Source organism: Ambystoma mexicanum, chromosome 3q, assembly GCF_040938575.1.
Source record: "Ambystoma mexicanum isolate Mex_15411 chromosome 3q, UKY_AmexF1_1, whole genome shotgun sequence".
Taxonomy (NCBI): domain Eukaryota; kingdom Metazoa; phylum Chordata; class Amphibia; order Caudata; family Ambystomatidae; genus Ambystoma; species Ambystoma mexicanum.
Window position 1 is genome coordinate 992858864 of NC_090926.1, and position 13253 is coordinate 992872116.

Below are 13253 nucleotides of genomic sequence, written 5' to 3' on the forward strand. Positions count from 1 at the left end.
CATCTACTATCAGTGCAAGCAGTTGACACTAGGGTTTATAGAAAGTGGTGACACATCAGTTGATCCGGGTCCTACAATGCTCCCAGGAAGTCTGTTATCTCATGAGTACTTTCCAATCAAGATGTTCAAAGTTTGGGACACCAGTGATAGATATGTCTGCTTCCACCAACAACGGCCCAGCTGAACCAGTTCTGCTTGAGGTTCCCATCTGAAGTGGTTCATAAGGTGGTCAGTTTTGAAATCTGAGTGGCCACGAATGTTCATGTAAGCCTTTTTCATATAACCTTGATTCCCAGGGCTCTAGGGAAGATCACGGCCAGCATGTTGGGTGTAATCTTAGTGGTCCCTTACTGGCAGAGTCTATTAGAGCACATCAGCACAGCTCTGGGTCATTCTGAAGCAACCTCATCCCCGAAGGGCACACCAGAGATCTGCTAGTGGTGGATCACTGAAAGGTCAGTGAAAAGTTTGGAAGGCGAGGGTTGCAGAGTCTAGGGTTATGGGAGCAGGCAGCTTCCTCCATAGAGCAGATGACCAGCCAGGCTAAAGAATTATGATAGGCATCGGGACAATTTTGTGGCTAGGTTTGGGAGGATGACAACCCAACCTTGGAGTATGGGGCCCCTGCAGTATCTCCAAGATGGATTTCAGAAGGACCTAACATCTTTTATCAGGGTCTTTAGAGAGCTGAGGTTGGATGATACTGAAAGAGAGAACATGGTCAGCAGGCTGTTGAGGAATTATTCTCAGGCAATACATTTTGCTCTTGCAGGAAACTCTCTATGGGATCTTCCATTGTCTTTGCAGTATCTCCCGTTTAAACCTTCGGAGCCCATAGACATCGAGCACCTCATGGTTAAGGCTACATTTATAGAGGCAATAACTTGGGCCCACAGGCTGGGGAAATTGGGGCCCTACCATGTAAACTTCTCTTTCTGATGGTTCAGTCAGATGTGTTCGTAGTGAGGTGCCAGATATATTCTCACCACAACTGGTATCAATGTTTCATAGGTCTCTGGATATAACTTTACCAGCCTTTCCCCAGAATACCACCTCTCCTCAGGAAGAATTGACTGGCATTGCCTGGCGTCAAGAGGGTGATACTAGAATAGCTGAGAAGGAGTGAGGGCTTCAGAACAACAGACACCTTGCTGGTCATGGTCGGCTCCTTGGGGGTTGGAGTGGATCCCCACACCCGAGAAGTATTTTTTAAATAATGACTTAAAATGGTGCATTTTACAGAACACTTTCTTTGAAAAATTGGGTAAAAAGCCAAGCTGTTTGCAATTGGTTTTGTGGGGTAACTCATGAATAAATCCAATAAATGCAAGTCACCAAATTTCGTTGTTGTACAACCCCCTTAAACACCTCCTGCCAAAATCAGCTCCCGGCCCAGCATAAACACATGCATCATGCACTCGCTCATTCACACGCGCACCCATTATCATACAATCAGTCATTAAACACAACACAAGCATGCGGGCATACATTTGATATGATTGGTTATTTATATGCGCTTAATAATCAGAGGTTTCTAAGCGCAAACCCGGGGATCGAACCTGTGTTGCGCCGTGTTGTCTTGCTTCCAAGGTGAGCATGTTGCCCCTGAGCTATCCTCTCGGTACACATTTCAATTAACGTACCTTCTGCTCCAGTCCTGAGGTTTCCTCCAAGTGCTTCAGGTCCTGCATAGCATGAATATGAACCAGGAAGCAAAGAGTGCTTCCTGGTTCCTGTACATTTGTGCAAGAGCCAGAGTGCTGATGATGAAGGGACCCGCTCCGTTTGTATGTGTGGGGTGGCGCAGGGGCACCTCCTTGCACATACAAACATGCAGTTCCACAGACAGCATCCCGAATGGGCCATGCAAGGCTGGAGCAAAATACCCCAGGTGTTGCCTTGCCCATTTGACAATATTCGGCTGAGGAACAGAAGTGTCAAACGGAAACCATGTTTCCCTTTGACAGTTCACGCCAGCTCAGAAGCACTCCCTCACTTTACACTGGGCTGGCTCCTCGGCTCCCCGATAATGGGCGAGGGTGCCGGAGGGTCGGTGCTCCATCACCCATTATGGATGAGCTGCCATCGATACATTCTCTATGAATCTATGTACATGGTCAGTGTGGCTGGATATTAAATAGTGTCGACTTTGAAGTAATGTACATGAACTGCACTGTTGCTAATGCAGTGATTGTTAGCACATTACGGGATCCATAGACATGCCCTACAGTAGAATGCTACTGGGGTAGCTCAGCAAGTTGAGTGACTGGTGCTGAGATGTTATATATTTAAAACTATCTGTTAATCTTATGACGTTTTGCTATAAAATGTGTTCGGCCAGGGGATGAGTTAGGCTGACCGCTTGCTAATTTATTTTCAGGGTGGGGGCAGGGAAATTCTGTACTCTTAGTGAAAATCAAAAGTTGGCACCCTTGAACCCACAGTTTATTTTCCTAATAGGAGCTCTGAACGCAACAAAAGCGTGTATTTCTTATTAAGAAGACATGTCGCTTCTGCAAAAACCAGGAATCCCTGGAAACAATTAGACACTTGATGTTGTACTATCCCTCTCTAAGGGAACAAAGAGAAAAGGTCATGGGCGACTATGTCCAGCAATGTGACTCCACCAGGGAACAAGAATACTTGGAAAGGCTACTAACGGTTGATGAAGTTGGTCGTACAATTGATGCCTTGAAATTTGTAGAGTCCCTGCTGAAAGACATAAAAGTTGGAGGACTGAACAGGCTAAAGGACTTTAGTTAGGGAAATAAGGACATAATTTCCCTTTCCTTTTCTACATGTTAAAGGTTGAAAATGTGATTAACAAATAAAACATACATTTTTTTTAAATTAAGCAGTTTCATAAGCATACAATATCTTTAGCAATATATCCTGTGATAAAACACAAAGGAAGAGGCACAAAAATCACAGGGTATGTGTGCTATAGTCAAATTAAAAAACGAAACGGAGTTTGAAGAAAACGAATGGATGAAAGAAGCATGTTTCAATTTGGAAATGTCTTTTAGTTTTTTTTCTGTGAAAGTGTAAGATGCCCATTTGGAAAACAACAGTGTAGTGTGCCCAATATGTGGGAAGCCTGCTTTTAACCGTGATATTCATCGCCCATTGATTCGTCAGGTGTCTCTTTCAGGCAAGAACAAGAATCACAGGCGGGGCACACAGGTTGAGCAAATGGGACCTGCAAATGCGCGAATGAGGCTGGGCAAAGGAACACCTTTGAAAGAGTTCTTTAATTTACCTCCCACTTTCTGGGCAGCTGCAGGAGAGACCTACTGGGGCATGGCGATCTACTGGACAAACGCTCAGAAAGTTTCCCTGCAGGAAAGAATGCGGGCAGCTGCATGGATGGATGACGTTCGCTAGGCACCGTAGATTACATGCTATTGGGCCTCATTATATAGTATGTGGTAACCATGGCGCTATTAGCGCCATGGTTGCCGCTGGTATTTTAACGTGTCCGCCTTGGTGGATGGCAGAATTACCGGCCTACTCCAAGGTGAGCGGGGCCGGTAATTCCCCATTCACCAAGGCACTTCCCCATTCCCATTTTTGCCCCCATAGGGCTCAATGGGAATGAGGTAGGAGGTAATTACGGTACCGTAAATTGCGGTACCGTAATTAGCACCAAGGTCCCTTTGCGGGCCCGTTCCTTAACAGCTGGTAAAACCAGCTGTTGAGGTCGGGTCCGGCAAAGGGACCTCATAGTAAGGCGGTAAGGATTTACCGGTACCGGTAAACCCTTACCACATACCGTGTAATGAGGCCATTGGGCCTCATTACACGGAAGGCGGTGATCCAGGGTGCTATTAGCACCCTGGACCATGCCGGTAAATTACCGGCACCGCCTTGGCGGTAAGGGGATTTACCGCCCCATTCCAAGGTCGGTGGGGCGGTAAATCCCCCTTCCGCCATTGCCCTTCCCCATTACCATTTCTGCCCCATAGGGCTCTATGGGAATGGGGAAGGCGCTAATTACAGCACCGCAATTTTGCGGTGCCGTAATTAGCTCCGAGGTCCCTTAGCGGGTTGGTTTACCGCCTCCGTGTAATGAGGCTCATTGTCATGCCTGCTGGCTCTTTTGGCATAGGCGTTCTGTGCTCAGGGATGCACTTTTTGAGAGGGCAGAGAATCTTGCAATAAAATGTTGATTGGCAGCATGGTGGCATACTTCATTGCTTGTGTGCGTTGTCATGGGCACTGCCGGTTGTTAGCACTGGTATAGCTTATGGTAAATACTGGGACTAGGAAAATGGGATTTGGAGTTAATAACGGTTTTACTTACTCGTAATCTTTGTGGTATGGCCCCTTTAACAGCAGTGGCTAATGATTTAAAAGGGGCTCTGTGCGCACGTGCAGGCAGTGCAGCAGTAGACCCAGAGAGTGGCAATCCTGTGTCTGTGCCTTATTGTGTGGTGTGCCAGCCGTATGCCCACGGCCTGTGTGATCGTAGTGCCTTGGTGCAAGCGCATGCATATTCCGTGCTGCGTGGAGCCGTGGATGCCACGTGTTTGACCCTGCTGGGCGTTTGAGAGCAGTTGCGTGTCCTGCCCAGGTGCTCCCTCCTCCCCCCCGAGCAGGACACAACAATCTTCATTACGCCTGGGACTACTCTTCCTCATCATAGTACTGACTTGAACTTTCCACGTTACCCTAATCATTTATGTAATGGTACATGATTGTGCTGAGAAAAAGGAGTTAACGCTTGGATTGTGGCATTTTGGGGTTATTATGCATCCCCAGGGGAAGGGACAGGAATAACTGCATTTGGAATAAGGTACTGTGACGGATGTTGGATCTTTATAGGTAAGTACTGCAGCGAGGATGAATAGGACAAGGAGTAACGAGGATTATTAGTGAGTAAGTCAGCCATGTTTGAAAGCTTGTTAGATGGCAACATGGGAGTTCTTTACATAAATGATTCACATTCACTGTATTGCATTGCATATTACTAATGCACCACGTACCTGGTGAGGTCTTTAATCGTGTTTACTAAACTGTTGGCCTTTCCTGGGTGTGTGCTGTTGTTTGACCTCTGACAGGTCCAGGTACGTCACCGGTACATGAGACTGATACAGCAAAGGTAGCGATGGTTTCACTTCTATATCTGAACATATCCCGTTGAACCATCCTCTAACCAAGACGATTGCCAAAAAAGGCAATAGGCGAGGCCACACAGCTCTCTCACTTCCTCTCTCGCATGTTCAGCCGGGACGTGTTTATTTCCGATGGAGGCCAAGTGTTACTCATCGGCTGCTGCCCCTCCCAGCAACATGTCGGGTGCTGCCTGCCTGTGCTCTCATGGCTTATCAGCAGAAGCTGACGAAACCTACAACGTGCATCTCCCAAGCCCTCATTCTACAGGCTTTTACAAGGTTCTAACAGTCACGGCTCTAGCAGGGGGGACCAGGGCCTCCCCCAATGCCGCCCCCTTGCAGAGGCATAGACAGGGTAGGGCCTGAGGGGCAAGGCCCACCCAAAATCTGTAAATTCCCACTCAGCAGCGCTGTGGGGGCATTAACATATGTTAATGTTACTGCGGTCGGCACAACTGCGTTAGCTTCAAGCCCCACTTGTTAGACAATCCTGGCTACGCCTCTGCCCCCTTGCACCCCCCAAAAAAAGCGGGCTTTGCCAGTGGTGCCAACCACCAATGGGACCCAGGGATCCTAGGGGTGTTGCAGGCAGGGGGGATTTAGCGATTAGCATTAGCTATTAGGTGTAAGCCAGAGATAGGATGGAGAAAGGATGTAAGGTGGGGCACACATTTCATGGACGCGGTTGGTCGTTTACGCATCCATTGCCATGTTAATCCGTATGGTATTTCCACCAGCTACCTGTCCCGTTCCTGCTGAAAAATACCCTCTGGGGTACTCTTTGAGCTAGCTCTGTCACAAAATAACATCAAACTTTGTTCTGTATTGGGAATGCTTGTGTTCTATCTAAACATTCTTTTGAGTGCTTAATGGCTTAATTGCCTGTTAACTGAGCTCATGTTGCAATACAAATTCTCTTAACAATGTGTGTTTTCAGCCAGTCGTTTTAAAAGCGGTATGTGTGCCCTCACATCTGCTCCTTGCACCGGATTCCTGCCTAAAACAATGGCAAAGCCAACAGTGTTGACTTATGTATTGGTATTAGAAGGACATTTGGCAGATAATGGGCCTCATTACAACGAGGGCGGCCGCGGAATGAACAGTGCCGGTAAGGGACCGGCACCGTTCATTCCAGGCTGCCACATTACAATGTCTGCAGCGGGTCCCGCTCTGGACGCCTGGCCAGACCAGACTTGCAAAGTGGGACCCACTAGCAGTCTTGGGTGCTAACAACGGGCACGTCATTAACGGGCCCGTTGTAAGCATCCTCCCCATTCCCATTGAGCCCTCTGAGGGCTCAAATGGGAATGAGGATGTGCCGGGTCTGGGTACCGAGAATGGGAATTACTGGGCCTGCTAAAGTCGGCATGGCCTGGTAATTCCCTTTTTTTGGGACCTGGACCCGATACCCAGTTTGGGGGTAGCCATGCCGCTAAAAACTGCATGGCTACCTCCAAACGTCTAATGAGGCCCACTGACATCATGTGCTTAGGCACTTCCACCATTTTCCACATGTTCCCATCTTATGGCCTGGTGGTACCCTTATGGCAGTGAGGAAATCCCTTAGACACAAAGAGTAGTGCCAAAAGTGCAGTGACCAAGGAGATACAGGGTGAGTATAGAAGACAGAAGGATAGATGGAAAACAACTTCCTGACCCTGCTAAATCCCAACCATGGGGGAACTTTCCTTAGGGAGTGCTGATGTAACGCTTACAAAAAAGGGGACAGTAAAAGAACGCAAAGAGAAGCCATTTTTGAAAAAACATAACAACTTTTAGGTTGTTAGACTCCTGTATGTCCCAGGTCACTGAAATCCTTACAGTGGAAGGTGGGCAAAAAAAGAAGGCTGTTAAGATAGAGTTTACACCTCGGACTGAAAACAAAAAGGTCCGAACTGTCTACTATGGGTACATAATGCTTTACTATCCCGTAGACAGGTCGAAACAACCCAGGGTAGCTCAAAAGTTAACAACGGGGAAAGGGCTCATGCCGATGTTGTAGTGTTTTAACTAATATTCTACAACACGTACTCCCTGATAGGGATGAGTCAAATTTCCAATGAAGACAAACACACAGCCCACATAACCCATCCTAGGAGGATATTAGATGGTAGGGCGGGACGTGAGGCCATATTAAAAGGCATATATTATTTTGTTCATGGTAAAGGTAGAGTAGATATATATTCTCCACCATATAACAACCGCTGTCTACCGGTTTCAGTGGTGTATGTTTTGGTGTAACCACTTTCGTCAGGACAGTCTTCTAAAACACGAATACTTGGTGATTCTCTATAATCAGTCACCGTTTTTTCTGCTACAGGGCTCATACTTTATCCTGCTTCTTAGCGCCAATGCAGGGAAGTTCAGGAGGAGAACCTATGGAAAAACAAAAGAATAATCCATAGTCCCTCCCCAGACACTGCCACACGCTCAAATGCTTAGAGACACCAAACCAAGTATCTGTGTCTCCCTTACAGGTCGAGGGAACTCAGACCAATCCATATTTCACACTAAAGATACATTGAAGTACAAGCAGCAAAAAGTACTGCATCAAACATCCAGTATGGTGCAGAGCTATTGATTATTAGTAATGTCTTCAGTTCTATATGTATTGCCAGATGATTATACACTGGTTTTCAAATAGGTGACAAATCTCCACCCAACAGACAAACAGCCAAGGAACACAGCCAGAAAAACGAACAAACCACCACACGCATGGACTTAGATACTGCAAGCCGTATACTAACCTTCCGGCTGCAGTGGTTGTGTTCCGTGGTTTAGGTAATAGTTGGCAGAGACTCATAGGGTTGCTCATTCGTCCATATCGGGGATGGTATTCCGAATGATTTACTGTGGGTATAGAGGGAGACAAAGGATGGTCACTCGTCTGGCAATCTAACAGAAGTACCTCCTTCCCCCCATTTTCTCAAAGTAATGGGAACAAAGGAGAGTGTGAGAGGTCCCAAGCCGGCGAGTAGTGCTTTTTATTCCAATGTTTATGCCTGCGGTCGATGGACAACATATATCTGTTTAGAGGCTGGGGGGCGGGCTGAAGGGCCTACATTGTGCCACCGCATTCTGCCCCTTGATTTAAAAAAATGAATCATTGGTACCGGCTTGCGGTATCTGGAGTACTTACTCGCTCGTCACGTATGCATTTAGTTTACAGTATGAGATATTCCAAAAAAGGCCCACTCATGGTTTAATAGATGGGCAACATAGGGGTCTGGGCTTGACAAAGGGGCACCCACACCTTACTTTGGAAAATATAAGCCCACATTTATTGAACGAAATTGTGACAATCAATAGCAAATCAACATAAAAAATGTCCAACAAGAAGTCCTCATGGACTATTGCATATTGTAAACAGTATGTACCAGACAATGATGTGTAGGGGGTGGCAGGGGAGCTGCGGTCTCTCCTCAATGCCACACCCAAAAGGGAGCAATACCAGGAGGTTGGTAACACCTCAACCTGCACTGTCTACCTCCTGATTCCACTCTCTCATGCATGCTAGTACTCCCACACACCCTCAACTCAATTAAAATGTACTGGAAAATTGCAACAACAAAAAACAATGGTGTGCTATAAATGAAATTTTGTAATAAACAAAATGGGCCTCATTACAAGTTTGCCGGTCCGGAAACAAGGGTGCCAATAAGCTCACCAAACCCTTGTTTCCAGACTGGCAAATTAGGTGTCTGCCCCCCGGGCCTGCTATGCCTGACAGGTTTGACCCTGCCGGGCGCAATGGCTACGGTAGGCAGACCAATCACGGAAGTGCTGGCACCGTTAACAATGGTGCTGACGCTTACGAGTTCCCACTCCCATAGAGTCCTGTGGGACTCTATCGGAATGGGGACTTACATTTTACTGGCACCTGACTTACCAGGCCGCCTGACTTGTAATCTCCCGGTGGCACCGGGAAGTCAAGCGCCTGGTAACATTTTACGAGTCTGGCAGCAATCCGCTGGTAGTACCGGTTGGGTTACCGTCACACTCGTAATGAGGCCCAATGTCCTATTCCTTGCTTCATTATTTATCGAGGAGGAGAAGGGGTCTGTCTTTCATAACAAGATGGCTGGACCACAATCCCCTCCTCCGTGGCCTGCTGGGATTAGCCACTGTATTCAGGGAGCTATTGTTGAACATGCACCATTTGAGAAGAAATCAGGACTGGAGGCCCCATTGCTCAGCCCATGAAGAGGAGCAGGTGGCATCATCCTCGATTCTCCCAAGCCAGGCTAAGAAGACATGGCGCTAGTGTGGGTGTGGGGGTCAAGGGGAGGCAGGAATGGTGGATAGGGTAGTTGATGATAAGTGACTGGGGGTTGAAAAGTGAAGGAAGATTAAATAGAATAAATAGGGGATAGCAACTGGGAAGAGAAGATAGTGTGTAAGTGCCAGGAATGAAACACGGACACAGTGGATTCATGATTTTGGTTAAAGATTTTTATTAAAATAAAATGTGGTGGGAAATGCCTCTCTGACCCTACTCTAAGAGGTGTTTCCCTACCTAAAACCAAATCTAAGGATCTGTCCAAGGTCAGGATGTCTAAAGCAAATTACCCTGTGTCCACAGTATTATTCTGGCCCTCACATCTATGAAAAATAACTCTAAGGTGAAAAGGAAAAATGTCTTTGGCCTTTAGTAGTGCACACATGTTCAAAAAGAAAATGCGTAACTCAAACACAAAAATTATCCAGAAAGATAGAATTTCTTTTTCCAGAGAGTGATTCCCTTCCCCTGGATTTCTCTTCACTCTTCCTTGTGTTTCAAGAATGTCAATTCTTTAAGGCTCTTTGATCAACCTCACAAAACAACTTGGCTGCTAATCCGTATTTTACTTGGTTCCCTGGTGTACTCTCCTGCCAGGTTTCCACTTCCTTTTAACATGCTTTCACAGCCTTCTCAGCAGTCCTATTAAATCCTGATCATGACTGTCTTAGTTACTTTATAGTACACACTGTTCAACTTGACTATACCTGGTATATGTCTCCCGCCAGGGCCTTTCCACTTAAAGTTACTTTCAACTTTGTATTCACCTGGTATGCTATCTTTCCAGGTCTTCTCTAGTCTGCAAGTATTCTTATGACATGGATTGCCTGGTACACTCTCCTGCCAGGGCTTTCACATATACGTGTATTCATGAACCTTTACTCTGCCTGGTATATTTTCCTTTCCTGCCATGGCTTTCGTAATATGTATGTTTTAGCACCTTTAGCATGCCGGGTATTCTTTCTTGCCAGGGCGTTTTCCTCTTCCAGTTTAAACCTGCCTGGTATACTTTCTTACCACGGATTTTCTCCTCTCTTTATGTTCTTGCAGCTTTTAAGTTGCCTGTATCTTTTCTGTCAGGACTTTTCTTCGGTGTATATTCTTGTAGCTTATATCTGTCTGGTACACACTCACAAATTTGACCTCTGTGGTTCCCTCTCACATCCGCCTGGTATATTTTTCTACCAGGGCTTTCCTTAGACAATTATTGTGCACTTTCGTAGACTTGACAATGGGCCTCATTCCGAGTATGGCGGTAAGGGATAGCGGCCACCGCTAACGAGAGCGGTGGCGGTAATCCCTTACCGCCATACTCCGAGTTCCCTTTGCGCCATGGAGGTTTTAACACCTGCTTTTAGCAGGTGTTAAAAACCATGGCGCTAAGGGACCTTGATGTTAATTACGCCACCGTAATTTACGGTGGCGTAATTAACGCCTTCCCCACTCCCATTATGCCTTATGGGGCAAGAATGTGAATGGGGAAGGGTAAATGGGGATTGGGGAATTACCGCCCCGCCAACCTTGGAATGGGGCGGTAATTCCGCCATCCACCAAGGCGCTGCCGGTCCGGGTACGGCGTCAACCAAGGCGTTAATAGCGCCATTGGTTAGCGCCGTACTCGGAATGAGGCCCAATTTCTTGTATCTGCACTGTCCCATCTTGAACTCCCACAGGAAACACTATCCTGCCAGGGTTTCTCTCATATGCGTATTGCATACACTCGCAAACTTGATAGTCTTTTCTATATATTTCACTTTGCCTCTTTAAAGGAATTTCCCTCGCTTGTTCTTTCTTATGTGCTTTACTTGCATTTGCCTTGGCAGGCTTGCCGATACGCCCTGGTGTGCCCGCTTCCCCTTGGGGGTACTCACTGGCTTTGGCTGGCGTACACTGGGTTTCCTGCTGCAAACCGGTAGCAGCCTTCTGGTGTTCTGCCTTTTCTCGCTGCGTCTGCTTTCTAGCTCCATAGCCTCTTGGGGATCCTGTTTTTCTTCTCTTCCCCTATCCGGGCCTCGGTCCGGTGGAATCAGCCTCGTAGTACCGGCAAACGCCCAGAAGCTCTCTGAAGCCTTCTGGTATTCTCACTGTGCACTTTTGCCTTCTATCTGCTTTTCCTTCCTTTTTTCGAAAAAGTTGCTTCGCTCCATGGCCACCACACAGCATTGTGGTTCCTCAGTCAGCACTGAGGGACAGAGCGTTCTCCAGTCAGTGGGCCTCCTTATGACTCTGGCAGTAGTCGTGCCAGTAAATACCAGCACGGCTGCTGCAAGAGTCCTGCTTTTTCCGGCCCCCAGGAATGGGCAATTACCGGGGCATTACAACCCCAGCGGACCCGATAATTGCCCATTCCCAGGCGCCGGCAAATATTAGCCCCCATTCCCATTTGAGTTCCATTGGACTCAATGGGAATGGGGAGGCCGTATGCACCGGCACCTTTCGAGGTCTGCGTGCGGGTGATGTTCCGCCTGCCAGGTCAGACCTGGCGGGCTATAAGGCACCCGCTCGCAGAACTCGCAGTTTGCCGGTTTGGAAACAACGGTACCGGCATGCTTACCAGTACCGTTGTTTCTGGACCGGCAAACTTATAATGAGGCCCGACGTCCTTTCTTTAGCTGTTCTGCCAGTTTAAATTTCGCTGCTTCGGGTAAGTTTGTGACAACTAGAGTGCGGCTTGTGCTCCGGGCCTCCACTGATCCACATTACTCAGTTCCTCTTCCTCGTTACAGTACTTTCACACTTAGGAAAATAAAAGTCTGCTACTGATAATTTGGATGAGGATTTGGTTCTCGGTGATCTTGAAGGGCAAGTCAGTCCTTGATGTCTTATGTGCAAAACCTAGGCAGATATTTTCAGTGTCTTTCTTGGGTCGGTGAGGGGAGGCATAACAGTGTGCCATTAGGGCATAGGGAAAGACAAGAGTATCCTCAAACGAGAAAGGAGGATACCATGGCCCTCATTACGACCTGGGCGGTAAGTGAACAATGATGCCGGTAAAGGATTACCGGCATAGCTTACCGCTCCGGCCGATTAGGACACGATTAGCCGCTATTAGTGGCACCGTAATTAACAGTGCCGTTAATAGCGCCAGGAGCACGGGCACGCGACCATCCATGCCACCAATACCGGCATGGCGCAAACAGGGGAACAGTCGGGCGGACATGCAAACAACGCCCTACTGAAGCGTGAAAAGTACCTTACCCGCATGGAGCTGATTCCGGCATCGCGGACCACCCGTAAACGGCCATGTTCAGTGTTCCCAACTGCCACAGGTGCACACAATCAGCACAGGTGGAGGCAATACAGACTGGGCCAGCACAAAAGGAGCACACCCCACCCCTTCCCACACCCAGTTACACTCCACAATGATTCCAATACTACTAGCACTGCTGGGGCTGGAGGACATGATTGCTGTGGAACTGCTGCAACAACAACAACAACAACAACAACTGGCAGCACAGAGGAGACGCAGGAGGAGAAGGAGGGCGAGGCAGGGCCAGCATGCCCCACCAGTGCAGCCAGTGCCACCACGCAGGCAGCCCCCAATCCCTCGCATCAGAGCTAGTCCATTCGACCTAACCCCCATGCAGATCCACACCCTGTACCGTCTGGACCGGGACACCATCACCACCATTGTGGATATGATACATGACGACATTGTTAGCCTGATTGAATCACGCACCGCCATCCCACCCCTACTGAAGGTAGTGTATGTGCTCCACTTCCTGGCCACAGGCACCTACCAGCACACAGTGGGGCACATGCATGGCATATCACAACCATTATTCTCGCGTACGCTGAACCAAGTGCTTGATGCCCTCCTGAAGCACACAGGTGACCACTTTTACTTACCACGGTCTGCC